The 18,300-nt window shown below is 35.5% G+C and overlaps 1 protein-coding gene across 1 annotated transcript in view; it reads left to right on the top strand.

Annotated features, from left to right (window-relative positions):
• The window catches only part of LOC120625666, a 91,598-nt gene that overhangs the window by 20,410 nt on the left and 52,888 nt on the right, over window positions 1–18,300 (top strand). Inside the window, exon 2 of the mRNA XM_039892785.1 lies at window positions 13,108–13,166. The gene's annotated coding sequence lies outside the window, so the exon portion shown is untranslated. The remainder of the gene's footprint in view (window positions 1–13,107; window positions 13,167–18,300) is intronic.

The following is an 18,300-nucleotide window of genomic DNA, read 5'->3' as shown; positions in this document are numbered from 1 at the left end:
TTGTGCATTGTGATGGGGTGGACACTGCTGAGGTTCATCACTAAGGTTGACGGCCGAGTGGCGCAGTGGGCAGCGACCCTGCTTTCTGAGCTCTAGGTCGTGGGTTCGATTCCCACAACTGGATAGTATTTGTGTGATGAACATGAATGTTTTTCAGTGTCTGGGTGTTTATCTGTATATTATAAGTATTTATGTGTATTATATTCATAAAAAAATATTCATCAGCTATCTCAGTACCCATAACACAAGCTACGCTTACTTTGTGTATTGTCGTAGTATATTTATTTATTTATTTATTTATTAGTATTTAGTATAAAGCTGAGGTGCAGCTGTTACGCCACATTTTGTTTCACCAGTCTCAGTTATTTTACTTTTAGTGCTTACAAAATTCTAACTATCCCAACTAATACTATAAATGCGATTGTGTACTTGTCTGTCCTTTCTTCACGTACTAATTAAGCAACCAATCTCGATTTTCTGCAACGAATTTTTAAAGTTTCATAGTCTACTTTTTCTCCCAGGAAAAAAATAAAAGGAGCTTCTCACGGGATTTGCAAAAACTGTAATAAACGCGGACGCTTAACGCGGGCAACAGTTTGTATGGAATAAATAAAACACCCTCACATTAGCTAGAAACGATACAAAATCGGAGCAATAAACAGATTAGAAATAGAAGGTATTTCCTCGCTGGAAATAGCAAGCTCTGATTGCAAGTAGCAGCGATTCGCACCACTGCCTGTCCCATGTGCTGAGTGCTCGTTGAATTCCTCTACTCTAGTCTACGATAGTCAAAGTAAGTACAAAATTTGCTTGCAATCGATGAGTCATTTTCGAGTATCGTATCGTTGAAGTAAAATGGACCTAAAGTATGAATGAATGAATGAATATACTTTTATTGCACACCACAAAAAGTACATAGAGCAAAAAGAAAAGTATAACAAAACAACGTACACAATTTGGCGGCCTTATCGCTACATAGCGATTGCTTCCAGGCAACCTGGAATGGCGAAGATAAAAAACAGTTACAGAAAATAGAATTAGGTGGTGCATATATACATATACCCATAAAATACATATTTCATTACTAAAACATATAACATATAATATATAAAAAAACAATATTTGTAACTAAAGACAAATAAATAAATAAGCAACTACAATTATATATACAATATATAAAAATAATATTTAGATACTTAAATATAATATAGTAGATTAAATATGAAATAGACAGACAGTAGCTTCGCAATACATTTATAATAATATAGTCTTTGTGAGGCAAAATATTACTCTTTATAAATCAAAAGCTGAAATTAACAATCGACTTACCAGAAACGGTCATAAATTAGTGATATATGCATATCGTCTGCGAAAGGTGCAGAACTCCTTTGTGGGGTTGAGTATACGCTTTTACAACATGATTCCTAAGGAAATTCTTGACCTACCAATGCATACATTTAAAAAATGTGTAAAAACGCATCTAGTACAGCGAGGTTACTATACATTTGATGAATTCCTCAATGACAAGGTAGAATGGAAGCAGCCAGCCTCGCTCTCATCTCCCGCAAGATAGCAAAATGATTGTAAATGTTGATGTTGGAAAAGAGCAACTACTGAGTTTCTTGCCGGCTCTTCTCGGTAGAATCTGCTTTCCGAACCGGTGGTAGAGTCACACAAACATGCATACTTGACGTTTCAAAAGTGCTTATATTAGGCCTACTTGAAATAAATGAATTTTGAATTTTGAATTTTTTTTTTGAATTTTAATAAATATTTGGAGAAGGGAGGAGGTGGGAGGGAAAGTAATAAAGTTTTAAAGGAAAAAATCCTGTACCTACTTCGGATTTTTATTTTACAAACGTCTTGTCATAAGCCCGAGCTACAGAATAGTAAATTTTTTCTTACTTTAACCGAGTAGGTTTGTACTCTTTGTCTTGGCAATAGCTGCCTTAAGCTAAAAATGAGAATCCATTATAAAATATGATTAGAACAGCAAACTATTACGTTTACAATAGGTCACCTAGATTGTGCTGAAATGCAGTTCAGCTAAAAAAAGCAAAACAAATTACTTTTCAATTCAAATACGCCTATTTATTATACACTTCACTCACGGCTTTGATTACTTAGCAGTATCGATTTATAATATTTTTATGGAAAAAAAATATTTTTTTCCTCATATCGACCCTTTACTTTGCACTACAGGGCACGGGTCTCCCACACTGAGAAGGGGTTAAGGCCGTAGTCCACCACGCTGGCCCAGTGCGGATTGGTAGACAATATTTTTCTTTATACCACGATATACTTTATCCATAACATTCCATACATCGAGTGCAAGTCATAGCGCTAATATACAATAGTGATTTTTCGATATAATAGGTATCCTACGTCCATCTCAATGATGCATGTTCTATCTCAGTGCATTCCAAAATCAGTACAGTGATATATAGCGTCGAAATTAGGTAAATATTTTACAAACAAATCGACACGCCGCGTATTTGTAATAGGTATTACTTACGTGCCTATGGATATTTTCATATTAAGCTATTATTACAGTGTTATTATTTATTGATTACCTATATTCGTAGTAAATAACAAATATATTTTAAAATGCATACAAACATTTCGGAACTTGCACGATTTTAAATTTAGAACCCGCATTTTTCCGCCAATCGCGGCTTAAGTGCTTTGCCAATTACGCCACGGTACGGTCGTACCATGGCGTTTTTTAATAAAATATGCCTTTCAGTATGGACAAGTACTCTAGAAGTCATATTTTTACGATTTACGATACGATTAATTTTGACCAATTTTCAACTAAGGTACATCAGGACAAACTTTATGTTTATAAAAGACTAGATGTGCCCTGCGGCTTCACCCCGCGTAATTTTGGGAGGCAGCGTACTGCTACATAGTCTACACCTTTTTGACTTTTGGATTTTTTCACAAACATTTTTTTATCTTACGCAATTTTATTTTTTTCAAAGAGAAGTATGCTATATTATTTCTAATACCTCCAAGAATCTGTATAAAAAGTTTCATTAAGATCGGTTCAGGAGTTTTCGCGTGAAAGCGTAACAAACAAACTTACATTCACATTTATGATATTAGTAGGGATATAAACAAAACAGTACGAAAAGAAAACGATAAAGGATTCAAGTCACGAACAAACCACGTGTTATTTGTCCGATCGTGACGGATGGTTAGGAGTCGGAAGTGGAGGCAATCCATCCATTAGTTGGAATTAGTCAGAATTGCTGGGTTCAATGGCACACTGTATTAGAGCATCTGTAATAATGGCTCATTTAGAAATGGTAACTTTCACGTGTAAAATGGAACAATTTTTACTTTCTCAATTTACTCTTTGTTGCCTTTACTATATCGACTATATCTAAGTATACCTACCTACTTATCTTCAACAATTTGTTAAATAAATCGGTACGGTGTAATTTATAATTTCTCTATTCTGTATACGCAACACCACACAGATGGTTCAAAATACGCTCTCTGCGCACGTTTCGCTCCGATACCGGAGCATCCTCAGTAGATGGTGACTTAAGAACACACAGGCTTAGAAATATCTCGGATATAAAATGTTAATTGATTCAAATAGAAATCCAATGAAATTGTATAAGCAATATTAATTTTGCGGTTCGTCCGCGTGGGTATAATTTTATACAATAATATAAATATTTAAAAAACACACACTTTAATCCGCTATTGTACCCTTTAAGGGTTATAAAACACTTGACACTATTTGAAATATCAGATTTAAAAGTTAGGTACCTATTTAAACAGACTTACATACAATTTTCTAAATCTCGTTTCATTACATTAGGGGTTTTAAAAAAACCCTATCAAAGAGGACACCACCCTAAAATTAATCTACTTTCTAAAAAGTGTTCGTAAATTTGAAAAATATAGAACTCTCATACAAATCCACCACTCACAATGTTTAGTAACGATTTACTATATAAAAAGTACCTAATGTTAGCCGCCGTATAATATTCTACCTGGTTCAATCATACACACATGGTAAGAGAGACCTGCATGCATGCGAGTTCTACATAATATTCTCAAAGGTATGTGGAGTGAAGAGTCCACCAATCCGCACTGGGCCAGCGTGGTGGACCACGGCCTTAACCCCTTCTCATTGTGGGAGGATACCCGTGTCGTAGTGGGCCGGTAATGAGTCGATATGATGGTAGTAATAATCCGTTATTTAGTAAATTCAAAATTCATAGGTACATTTCTATTAGACCTACTATTTTTGCATTACTAGTTTTTGCAACGACAAGTATACGTGTAAATTTGTAGTGACTCTACCACCGGTCCGGAAGGCAGATTCTACCGAGAAGAAGCCGGCAGGAAACTTAGCAGTAACTCTTGTTCAACATCAACAATTTAAGTTTTAACATTAATATATATCATATCGTAATTTTGGGAGGCAGCGTACTGCTACATAGTCTACACCGTTGGTCATATAATATGAGATTTTGAGATTTTTTCACAATTTTTTTTTTATCTTACGTCATTTGTTTTCTTCAATGAAAAGTATACTATGTTATTTCTAATACCTCCAACAATATGTATAAAATGTTTCATGAAGATCGGTTCAGTAGTTTTCGCGTGAAAGCGTAACAAACAAACTTACATTCACATTTATAATATTAGTAGGGATAGGCATTACCTATATCTAAATAATAAAATAAATAAATAAATAATAAATAATCTGGTGAGAGATGAAAGCTGAGCTGGATACTCTGGATAACCAACAGACAACAGACACGATGACAAATTTGAAAAACTGCCGTATATATTTTCGGAAGTAGGTATCTGATCTAAATAGCAAATTATATTAGTAAAAATAATTTCCCCAGAAACGCCCGTGGTAAATTAGAGCTTTAGTAAGCTCTAGTAAAAATAGCTTTAGATTATTGATTTTGGTATATATAACTAAAAACTAAGCAAATGAAAGTATGAAATCACAAAATATTAGCATATACGCAAAGATTTTCGAAGCGGTGCAAAATTATGTTTATATAGATGTGACGTCATAATTTCGAATTCGGCGTTTGACCTGCATGGCGAATCGCTAGATTTTGCAGATATTGAAAGTAAATACTAACCTCACTTTGCATATTAATAAATATACGATCTTCATAATACATTAATAACAAATAGGTATATCATTCGATGAATACAATATTTAAGCGATCCTTTATAACTGGCATCATACCTACTCAATTTTATTTTATTGATAAATTACCTCTATTAAATCACCAAAATAGTCCCGCTACAATAAGAAACACATATCAAACTACCATTAGTCATTTAACCAATCGATTAAAATTCAGCTGCGTTGTAACAAGTTCTGAACTATTCCCCAAATCGAGAATAAACCTCATAAAGTTTCCTCATAAATTAATGATCCAGAGCGAAACTTGAATCTTTCAATTTGTAGGATATTAAACAAAAGAGAATCTAGGCCGGTATAAAGTTCATTAACCAAAGAGTAAAGACCTCTCTTCAATTTCAAACTAATAATGAAAATTGTTTGAGAACACTTTGGCTACTTGAATTTCCGACATGAGCTTTTTCGTCGAGCTACGTTAAATAAAAGTTTTAAGCGCTTTTAACTGACATGAGCTTTAGATATTAGCTAGTTCATACTTTACTTGAATTCCAGACCTTTTTTTTGTCATGTCTGTTCATTTATTCGTCTTGGAAATGTCTAGGCAATATTATTTAGAAGCGAATAAAGCTGTAGGCACGCACCTCTAACTTTTCTAATCTATGTGCGTTTAAAGCAATTAAAATATCACTTGCTTAAAGGAAATCGATGTGAGGAAACCTCCATATCTGAGAGTTCTCCACAAAGGCGTGTGGAGTCCACCAATACGCACTAAGCCAGCTTGGTGGACTAAGGCCTTAACCCTTACTTATTTTGGGAGGAGACCCGTGCTCTGTAATGGGATGTAAAGCTGAAATTTAAGACAGCAAGTTTTTTGACGCTGCATGTCAATTTAAGTTAAAGTTTAATAAAAAATGATGATGAATGTATTAGGTACATATCTGATACGTAAAGATCAGCTAAAACACCCTGAAAAGCAGTGTGCAGATTCGAAGACTTTACAGCCTTTGAGAACATATTTGCTTATTTACATGACTCCAGACCAAGGTGCAATATGCTCATCATAATTTTAACATTATTGCGATAGAATATATTTTTAGGGGCTGTAGAAAATACACATTCTATGAAAATCATAACTCTCTACTCTCTCTCCTTTTACGGTTCATGGAACATAGCCTGCTAAAGGCAGTATGTCGGATGGACATTGGAGGCCTAAAAACTACAAAAACATATTATTGATTTAACTACAGCAGGCTCATATAACATATTATGAAGGCACTTCTGAAGAGTATATTTAAAGTACCTACCTACCTATCTCCGCATGAATTATTTACAAATATTACAAATTTAGATCACAGAATAAATTAAATACAAGTGAATTGGTAGCTGGTGATTTTCTTTGAATTTAATAGCTATTCTTCTACAATTTCTTGCTAAGAAATTAATATTTATTGGGCACCTACCCAATGTAAAGTTAGCATTATAAAGCTGCCTGCCTTCTACCCCCATCCCACCGCATTTAAATGAAATTACCCACAGAGCTTCCCAGCCTAAATAGGTCTTCCGTTCCGCTGAGTATTAAACAAAAGGTAACCTAGTCAGATGTTAAGTTCATCGTCCCTTTTCTTATTATGAATCGATAAATTTTACAAAAATATTTGAACAGAAATGTTTAGCCCATCTTTTTACTCTGGGGCTATGATAAAGAGCCTATTACCGCAGATTAGTGTAACAAAAAAAATAATTTGACGTTTTCAGTTGATATTTTTTTTAATATTTCTACAGATAAGTAAAAGTGCTATGAAGTTTAAAGTACTTCTAACAATCTGGATATGCTTAAGCAGTGATTAAAGAGACCGGGAGGACAATATATTGTGTAAATGAGTTCAAAGTTTCGAGTTCGGAAATGATTGGTATTATTTTTTTTGCAGAATGCCAAATGCTGTAGTGAAAAGTTCCAGAAACTATTTCATTGCCAAATTTGATAGAATTTCAAATCCTCAGCGCCGTATCTTGACATTTTTTATCTATGATCGTAATATTTAATAGTATTTTAAATAAATAAATATTTGTTAAGAGAATATAATTATCCATTTCGAATTATATATAAGTTGTAGGTACATTAATTATATCTACGCGGATACGATTTCGCAATTAATATTTAAAATACACAATAAAGATTGATGTTTGGCTATCAAAAAAAACATTAAAAGCCCGATACTAGACTAAACTGGTGAGCTAAAAAAGGTTAAGCACCTATTGTAAACCAGTTTTCATCCTACGTTTTGTTATTAGCCCGCTAATGTACATAAGGTTAAAATAATAATATAATGACTTATATTAAACCAATATTAAACAAGGTCTTTTACGTGCGTCTCCGTTGATATGTTGCCTGTGATATAAATAAACCTATTTCTTATTCTTTGACTTGTCTATGCTAATGTTATTAAGATGAGTGATTTTGTTTGAATAGAAAAGGCACTGAAACCAGTGGACCGATTTAAAAACATCTTTCACCATTAGAATCCTACGTTATCCCTGATTAATTCTTCAGTTCTTCAACAATAATTCTTAAAAAAATTATCAGTCATTTTCACATTCACATCAAGTTTAGGGTATCAGCAGTGGCACTTTATACATACACAAAAGTTCTGCCTACCGTAAAATTTGCGTATAACTCATAAATGCGAATTTTTCCATTTCATGGCATCTACCTTCTTTATGAACACCTTGGTCAAAAACCCTGTGCGCGCCACAGAGATTACTATACCTAGTTATAGTAGCTTGGTCAAAATTACATCGCGTTTACGACACATAGTTAACCTCAACATACCATACCTCTGCATATCTTGTCAAATCAATGAAATGATTTTATTGACTCGCTTTGAAAATTATTAGTTCATAAGCGAAATTAGTATGTAGTGTTTACCTTTAAATGGCTTTGCATTAAATAAATCCAATAAATAAATAAATGATTACCATGCAAATTTTGCTTCCCCATAACTGGGTTTTTATTTCTCTGCACAATTATTATATTTTTTATACTGGCGGGAAGAACTGGCCGATGAGGCAAAGGTCGACAGCTTTAATGCCTAAGTTGTTAGTGTTTCTGAAACTATCAGAAACACTCGTGTGTAACATTTGGCGCAACAAATTTGGAAAAAAATTGTTGCATGATTAACTCGTGGTGCGCCCCCCTTATATTTTACCCCTAGTGGGAACAGGCCTATCTTATGCATATGTTAAGGATAATAATAAATATGATTGATTGGTTGTATAATGTATTGAAAATTGCAAATGTGTTGACGCGACAGCGATCCTCATAACAAGGCACGGATAATAAATGGCGCCAATTACAATTCAAGAAGGCTCCTATTATGAATGGAGGGTTCTTCCGGCGGGCTTTGGTCGGCCATTGTTACTCGCTGGCCGGCCTTGGGCCTTTCACTTCGGTTTGGAAATTGTATCTGAAACTTAAACAGATCAAAGTTACCTACACGTACAGTGAAACTGATACTGGTACAGTTTGCACGAATAATCTATTGTTCCTTTTTTTTAAATATAGGTACGTACAAGGTTATTATGAGTACCCCCTACTGATAAACTGTCTAGGAAAAGTATCATTGACACTCGATTCAAATAAATGATAGTAATTTCAAGTAAGTAACGTCTATTTCAGTTTTCTTATAAAGGAAAATAAAAAAAAAATACCATAATGACTTCACAGTTATTCACCATATAATTTTAATAAGCGTTATTAGTAGTGCATGTGAACACGAGAGTGAATTATTGTTTCATTTTATCTCCGTGACCATGTTTGACAAACACAGCTGATGTAATGGTTGTCACCGCGTAATTTTTTTCTTCTCTCTTACCAACTGGTTTAGGTCAAAGATCGACTGCAGTCATACCTGATGTGATTTAAAGTGAAGCGCCTTTTACTTAACGATGTTTGAGGTTTTTCTTTCAAATAAATTCTTAGTATCAGCCCAATATGGGCCCCCGTGCCTCGGAGAGAAAGTAAAGCTGTCGGTCCTGCGCCTGATCTATTTCCGGTCGTGTCGAATCGGCCGTCACTTTGGACTATGAGAGTGAGGTAATATAGATGACACCTTTGTTTGCGCACAAACTAAGCGCACTACTTATACCGGGTAGCTGAAAAATCTCCCTGGAGATTGGCTACCGTGGCTGAAATTGGTCAGGGAAATTGTGACGGGTCGATGAACGCTTTCGGCGCGGGGTTGCCACACCTAAAAATATAAATATTTTATTTTGCTACAAGCTGCAATCTCACCTGGGGAAAAGTTATGATGGTCTAAGATGGGGGGGCGGGCTAGCCTGGTAGGGAGTATGGAGTAGAGTGGTAACTAGCCAAGCCGGAAGCCTCCCACCAGACCAGACCGGAGAAAATTTAGTAATTATAAATTCTCAAATTGCCAGGAATTGAACCCGGGTTTTCCCACTTAAATTCTCAGCGCTCAACGTTGCGCCAGGAAGGTCGCGTTTCTCGCAAAGGTCGGCGTTGTATTTGCCATGCTGAGCAGCGAGAGGTCTTGGGAAGCCGTGGTTGACTTCTGCGAATAAGTTATCTCGTAGAAGGAGGCCGCGGAGCGGTCGCGTGAAGAAGCTCTAGACGCACATCCGCTTCTAGACGTCTGGGAAGTATACAGCGGGTTCCCCGGACGTCTACTGCCGTGGTGGTTTAAGTTTGGGTAAACGAGTTCCACATAACTACCTCGGTCCTGCACAAGTGGACAGAAGTAGCCATAAAGCTTTTACGCCAGTAAAAAAAACGTCCAGCAAAAAACACTTATGTAATCCCTATCCCTATCCCTATCCCTACTAATATTATAAATGTCAATGTAAGTTTGTTTGTTACGCTTTCACACAAATACTACTAAACCGATCCTCATGAAAGTTTGTACACATATTCTTGTAAGTGTTAGAAGTAATATAGGATACTTTTTATCCCGACATTAAGCTCGGTTCCTTTGGGAGAGGGGATAAAAGTGCTTGACAAATTATAACCGTTTTAAATAATATTTTTTATACTATAGAGGTTATAATATGTGTTTAATTTTGCCCAAACTGTGGTTGGAGATAGAAACAAGAACTCCTCAGCGGACGGCAGCAAACCCCTCATTTTAGCCTTAGCGATACTGAATACTTTAATTTTTTTTAGAACTGCTAAATTTAAGTCCTCATGAAAAAACAAAATCAAACGCAGACGAAGTCGCGGGCAACAGAGTATGTCAAAAAAGTACAAAAAATAAAATTGTTTTTGATGAAACTCCAAAAGCCTTATGTAAAAAAAATGTGGGAAACCCCATTGCAGCGAAGCACAAAAGTGCACTACATGCACCAATTAGTAATACCTCACCTCATTGACTCGCTTTTTAGTCACGAATCGAATATAGTCCGCGATATGTCGAGGGGACTCTTTTTTTCTTTATTTTATTTAATACCTACCTATACCTGATACCTACGCTGATTTGTGATCATTAAACCTATAAGACCTCGAGATACCGGAAGGTCGAAATCGCACAGCCCATCCCGTTGACTTGTATCCACTTGCATGCTGAGCACACAGAATTAAGATCATACAGAAACCGTGTACACGACTAATATTGAAGCATCAAAAACCACTCCACTTTAGTAGTGTTACTCGAACGGGCGGTTAGTCACCTCATTAATTTAGAAATTGACAGTAATTATTTTACCTCTGACGTTTAATATAAAATGGGAAAAGTTTGTAGCTTGACACATTCCGACGGTGTGCGCGTTGTTTTCACTGTTTTGGGACACAATGCACGGCATACAATAACGGCTGAATAATTTAATAATTCAAATATTATAAAAAAAATATAAATAATAAAATAAATATTATTTAATTTATTTAAAAAAAATATTATATTTTTAAATTTGCATTCAATAATTCTGTACGTTCTTAACTCTGTGGCTGAGCTTTCCAAAACAGTAACTTATATTATTCAATGTCTGAAGGTTTCCATAGCGGAAAAAAATATCCGACCATATATTATCTGAAATGGTCATCCGTTGTAGGTACACGAAGTTTATTCGACAGAAAAAATTACAAAGATATAAAAAAGACTTTGTAGTTGCTTAGGGACTGATTGTTTTGTTTACGGATGTTTAATTTTATTTAGGCAACAAAAATTACGGATGGAAAAGTGTACAATTCTGCCACGTATAATTATAGTCGCATTTGAATTTGCAACGTTCTGAAATCGAATCACGCTCTGAAGTAGTTGGAATCTTTACCTTTATCATCCGAGACGTTTCAAGATTAACGTACCTGATTTATGTTGACTTTGCCAGCTAAAAGTGAATAAATTCCCATAGTATGTTTATTATTGACAGTCCAAAAGGAATCTGTAAAAAATATGAGATCTTGTCAAGCGTTCCCGAAAAATTGCCGCACTTTCTTAATACAGTTACGAATATTTATTTTTTAAATTCAGGTAAAGTCGGCGAAGCATGGCGCAATCTCAATTCTCTACATATTAAAAAATATATAAAATTAATTAATACACCAAATTGAAAGGTCTATAATAATCGTTAAAAATCCTTGCTACGTTTATTGTTCATCGCTGCAGCGAAGGCCAGATTATGTCAGCGGCGTCAATCGCCTTTCCAGATCGCCAAACTTGTTTTTAAAAGCAGCTGCCACGCAAAAACCGGGCAAAGGACTTGTTTCTGTTCTTGGTACCGTTCCGTTCAGATTTTGTTTTTTTCCAGCTATTTGAACTTCGAACGCTAATGATCGCAAGATGTCGGCATTTTGATTTTTTTATCTGAGGCGTGCATGATGCATCGGTGTCATTTAAATCTGCCGGAATAATTAAAAAGATTAATTACCTTTTAAAAGTGGGCCGGGGGCCTACTTTTAAAAAATATTGTGTTAATTTTGAATTAGACCTGCCAGTTTAGGATTTGTTTACAACCATTAATTGCGTTGTTTGTTTGGTCGTTAGCATGCATGAATTCGGATCAAGAGATCCTGATTAATTGGTAGATTTTCCAGGTCAGGCCAAAAATAGTTTGGTAGTTTTCGCATGGAATTACAGTTAAGAGGTACCTCTATTTTATATCATAGGTTAGGTTATATACATCGGAGAACACGATAATCATCGGTTAATATCGCTGTTATAAAGTGATAATAAAATACGTTAATGCCCGCCAACAGAGCCCCAGGACTATGATAATTACGATGATTAGAATTTGGTCATGGTCGTTCTAAAAAATGTGCAGATTTTTGAAATCGAGAAAAGTTTATTTTTTCTTTGCGTTTTATGATTACAGTAATATCTGACTTTACATAGATTTACGGGAAATAAAATACAGTGATCTATTTAGAATTCGGCAAGGGTATTGAAAAAAAAATTTAAATCAATAATGAAATTTAAGTAAGGTTTATTATTTATACGTAGTTATCACCTTATTTAAATTGCTATAGTTTTAATTTAGCTAGAGCAGTTTGGTATCATAATTTTCTTAGAAAAAGGAGTTAATTAAATAAGATTTGTAATTCCCGTATCTCCTATAAAAAGGATAAAGTCCAAAACTTTTGACCACTGACGAAATTTACGTCAGCGCTGTTGATACTTTTTCTTTTGAGTTTTTTACCACAGATAAACAAAAACAGCTCATAGTACAAGTTAGGTAGACGGTAGACTTGAGTTGCTCTTGCAGGCAACTAAAGACGTAAAACTTAACTTAATTAAATTTCCTAAGTTTAAGAAATAAACTCTTTATCTGCCAACAATTAAGACATAATAATTGTTACTATTATTAAAATTGAGGCAGGGCAATAAAATTATCGGCATAATGAAATCGTTGGAACTTGTTAATACGTTAATACCTAGTGTTACTTTATTTACACGCTCTGTTACCTACGTGCTGTAATTTTCCGTCTGACTTGGCAATCCTTGAATAATTATTGTAATTTTTTTCAGGTTATATTTGCGGAGATTTTTCAAGGATTCAGTTGGAAAGGAAACCAGAAATCAAACGCGTAAGTAATCACTATATTTAGACAAGCTTTTATCGTAACCTTTTGACCCTACTACTGTAAATACCGGTAAATCGGGTTTTAACACTTCTGAAATACTTACATTTGATTCGACTCAACATGCTTAGTAGTGTAGAATTTGTGTGCAAACAGCCGTATGCCGCTTATAGGTACTTTGGCAATATAACTTACGAAAGTCTATTTGTTAGTGTAAAAGCCATGCAGTTCGTGATTAACGTCCTTACTAATGCAGTGGAATTAAGAACCTTCATCAAGACTGCATAAAAACCATTCAGTTAGCGTGCAGTCAACGTACAGTTGACAGAACTGCACATCTACTGCTAGGAGACTACGCAATCGATTTGCAGTTTTAATGCAGTTATGCGAACTGCACAAAAACTGCATCCAAACTGCAATTTTTAGCTGGGGTTAAATACGAATGCAGTCCGTGAGTCCTAGAGTGATTTTAACTATATAATAATTAATATAATATTTTCAGCAGAAATCAGATAACCAAGATAAGCATATGCAAAAATCAGTCATTTTCAACTAGATTATGTATATCTAGGCACCTACTACCTACCCCGTTGTACCCTTGTTGTACCCCGCAACCGAACTGTAGATGATCTGCTTTTGAACTGACGCCGAGTTCTCAGGACTATATTACGATATTAGGATAACACATCGATAGCGCGAGACAAAGTACCAGTGACTCCATCTATCGCTATCGGAATATCACTAATTGAATTTAAATATTCTAGGATTCTAAACTCAAATTCAAACTAATTCAAACTACTTACTACAGGGCGAGAAGGGTTCCTGCCTATTTATTTTAATCAAAGTGAACAGGAATCAATTATTGCGTGTAAATATGAAAGTGTTTATGTAATTGTTTGTAATTGTATTCATATCAATTTACATAATCATTTTGAATTTACATACGTGTATGATGTAGAGCGTTTGTATCCGTTCTTAGTGTTATAGAAACTATTGAGAGGTAAAAATATAATTAAGTTCAAGTACCAACAGTTCGAAGCTGTGATAGTGCAGTGGGTAGGAGCTCGGCTTTACATTCGTGGGGCCGAGTTGGAATCCCAGCACGCACCTCTATGTTTTGTAAGTTATGTGAGTTTTTTTAAGTAATTAAAAATATCACTTGCTTCGACGGTGAAGGAAAATAATCGTGAGAAAACCTGCTTTCTAAGAGTTTTACATAATGTTCACAAAGGAATGTGGAGTCCACCAATCCGCACTGGCCCCATGTTCGATTCCCGGCGGGGCAGGGCAATTTGGGAATTTATAATTACTGATTTTTCCGTTCTGGTCTGGTGGGTGGCTTTGGCCGTGGCTAGTTAGCAACTTGTAGTCGAATAAAAAAGAACTTCATAAAAAAGCCAATATCCCAAAAACATAATTTACCTCTTGATACAAATACTGTTCATTGGATGTTCCCGGGAATAGAACCCAGGACTTGGTGAATTGCAGTCGGACATGCTAACCACTAGGCCAATGAGGCAATTTCCATTGCTATTATAGGTAAGTACCTAGAAACAGACAAGCATTACCTCAGTTCGCGTAAAGAGATGGTCTGAAAGGTGAGCTAAGCAACCTTGCGGTTAAGTTATACGGCTGAAGGTTGTTTGGTTAGGTACACAATGTGCATGATTGTATCTGGGCATTTTTAGGGTTCCGTACAGAAATGGTAAAAATGGAACCCTTATCGTGCGACTTTGTCCGTACGTCCAGTGTTACAAGAGGTTTAAGTGCAATAATTTATATAATAATGCTTCGAAAGTACAATCACCTGGGCCGTATCAATGATACAGAGCCGCTGGGCTACAGAGGCCCCTAACGTGTGTAAGGAAAAATTTGTCAACTTTATCGTAACAAAAATTTGAAGAAGGTACCTGCATTAACAAATACGCTTTTGATTAAAAAAAAAATAGTTTATTTCGAGAAACAAAGTGATATAAATATATCGCTGAGCTTCTTTTAACAGTATTTAGTATTACTACCCCTGTGTCAGAAGACTCCGCTCTTCAATTACAATTAAAATAAACTTAACAAAATACATTAAAATGAAGGTAGGTAAACAAAAAAAACAAGAGATACAATGATATATAACAGGACAGACATGTTATAAAGAAATTTAGATGATAATAAAAAATTAAAACCTATAATATACAAAATAAGTATGCGTGTTTCTGTGTATGTTTGTGTGTGTGTGTGTGTGTGTGTGTGTGTGTGTGTGTGTATGTTTGTGCTTGTGTGTGTATGTTTGTGTGTGCGTGATCAAAGTTTGTGTAAGACAGAATTTGTGAAAATTCACGACTGATAAATTCAATTTTATATAAAACGTTCTAATAAAGATTTGATTTGCATAGTGGGTCGAAACTTTTCAATAAAAGAGAGCCTGTGATACATTAATTAAACTGACAATGATAATAATAAATTCTTGAAGCAATTAATTTCGTGACATCGTGTCCATTTCTATGAACGTGACACTTTGGTTTGTTTATTGTGATCAGCTAGTGAGAGATAAGGATTTGTAGGTTGTGTAAAGATTCGGTCGCGGCTAGTTACCACTCACGTACTGTCGTAGCGACTTATGTCTCTCCACTCTGATTTATTGCATACAGATATTCACAGAGCCGCCGAGTGGCATACGCATAAACTAAAACGAGACCTAAAAAGCTGCGTGACAGTTTCGTGCGCTTTTTTATTTCGGGGAACTAAATCTATGCGTAGGAAGTCGCGCGCAAAAGTTAATCAGTAGTTGGCGAATATCATGGTACGTTGCGGAAACCGGTTGCTATTATAAACTTTAAGGTCACGATGTCAGAATTAGCTCAGTTAATAATGGATTATTGTATTTCCTTTTTAAAAACATACACGACAAGCCTTCAAGATAATACAGAGCTTTTAATATATTACCGAAGATTTTCTTCGGACCATAGGTCGACATCGCCCTTAGCACGCATCTCTTACTTTTCGGAGTTATGTGCGTTTTTAATTTGAGTATTGAAATAATAATAAATAATAAATAAATAAATATACTACGACAATACACACATCACCATCTAGCCCCAAAGTAAGCGTAGCTTGTGTTATGGGTACTGAGATAGCTGATGATTATTTTTTTATGAATATAATACACATAAATACTTATAACATACAGTTAAACACCCAGACACTGAAAAACATTCATGTTCATCACACAAACACTCTCCAGTTGTGGGAATTGAACCCACGGCCTTGGACTCAGAAAGCAGGGTCGCTGACCACTGCGCCACTCGGCCGTCAAATATCACTTGCTGTAACGGTAAAGGAAAATATTATGAGGAAACATACATGGCTTAGAGTTCTCCGTAACGTTCTCAAGCTTGTTGTGAATTTCTCTAGCTTCATAGCTTAATATAAATAAACTGTGAGATAACAAAGTAAAAAATTACCCGGCTAAGTTTGTTGTGGGCTCTTCTTAGACCAGGGCGCGTTTGGAACCTTCGTAGCTTTAGGTTTAAGTTGGCGAACGAAGTTATCACCATCACCTTACAATTATGTAAACATATATGTATGAACGCTTCATAAGTGGTTGTGATAGGCCTGCACGAATAAAGAAATTTTGAATTTTGAATTTTTGAGTTTTGCTTGGTTTTAAGCTTTGAGGACTAAGGCCTAAGCCCTTCTCATTCTGAGATGAGACGCGTGCCCGGTACTGGATTGATGATAATGGTGACCCTTTATGCAAGATTATACGCTCGCAAAAGTAGAGTCGTTTTCGAATATCGAAGCACTGTGACGACAAAGTTTAGAGTCGCAAATTCTGTAATCCTGTTATTTTAAAACAAGGGATATAAATTCTATTTTACTTTGACTTTACTGAGTATCCATAGCCGCTCCTAACCGACGTTCGATTAGCAGCGTAAACATTTCGTACTAAGGGCCACAGAACTCGTGTGAAAATGGATTTCTAACGATTTATTGTTGCGGATTTCCCATTTTTAGTGTTTCTATAGATTGTAATGTGATCGTATGCATACATGTGTTGGTGTGTGTGTGTGCGTGTTCGCGTGTGTGTGAGTGCGTGTGTTTGTGTGTCTTTTTGAGTGTTAGTATTTTCTGGGAGGATCCCGCACGGCTAGCATAGGCAGGAGACAACATTTTTAACACCGATTATTATGTATCAACTCACGAAGGATAAAATGTTCTAGTCCACCTGCCACGGTAACATATGAAAGGAGAGTTTTATCCCCGTTTATTATATATGAGCACTGACGTACTATGAGTAAGCATAGTATTTTGATATTATTTTCCCCCGGGCGCCAATGCTTAAACATGTTGTCCTTTGACCGTGAAGAAAGACCGTGCCGCAAAACGATTTAGTGTTTCAGAACAATGTCGCGAAGAAACCGATAAAAGTTATGTATTTAATATAATTGCCGCACACCTAAAAGTATAGCCCAATACCATATTAGACTGCATCATCACTTACCACCACGTGAAATTACACTGGAGTGTGAACTTGTAGTAGAATAACAAAGTGTTGTATGGGGGCGTTTCGAAAAATTTTTCAGTGCTTCTTTGAAGAAACCGACTTTCATAGGCTTACTACTAATGGACGAGAGTGTTGGGGCCAATATTGTTTTTGGGATGCATGTATTAAGAGAATTTGATCCAATGTTTGTGCCAATGTGCTGCAGTCAGTCTAATTCTTGCATTGTATGCAAATTATACCCTCTCGGCTCTCACTTCGAACGTCGTGTACGGCAAGATGGCACATACCTAGATTACATAATTACCACCACCTGTAAAATATGATCACAACTGCAAATACCTTTTACTTTCACTATTTAAGTTAACTCATTAAACTACATTGCTATGTAGAGAACATGCAATTTGTGTTAGATATATCAAAAAATATTGGTCGACTCTAAAAACAAAAGAACCATTGAAAGAAATATAAATAAATCCTACCAATTGAAAAAATAAGAATCACGAAAATATTAGTATGACGACGTGTGGTGACGTGATTCTTATTTTTTGAATTGGTTGGACTTATTTATATTTATTTCAATGGTTGAGTAATTTTAAACCAAGTAGCTAAGATTTCAGAACTATTGTGTCTTTCATGATTGCT

The sequence above is a fragment of the Pararge aegeria genome, chromosome 8 (genome assembly GCF_905163445.1).
Source record: "Pararge aegeria chromosome 8, ilParAegt1.1, whole genome shotgun sequence".
NCBI lineage: Eukaryota > Metazoa > Arthropoda > Insecta > Lepidoptera > Nymphalidae > Pararge > Pararge aegeria.
Note: the sequence above shows the minus strand (reverse complement) of the source record. Positions and strands in the feature narration are given on the sequence as shown.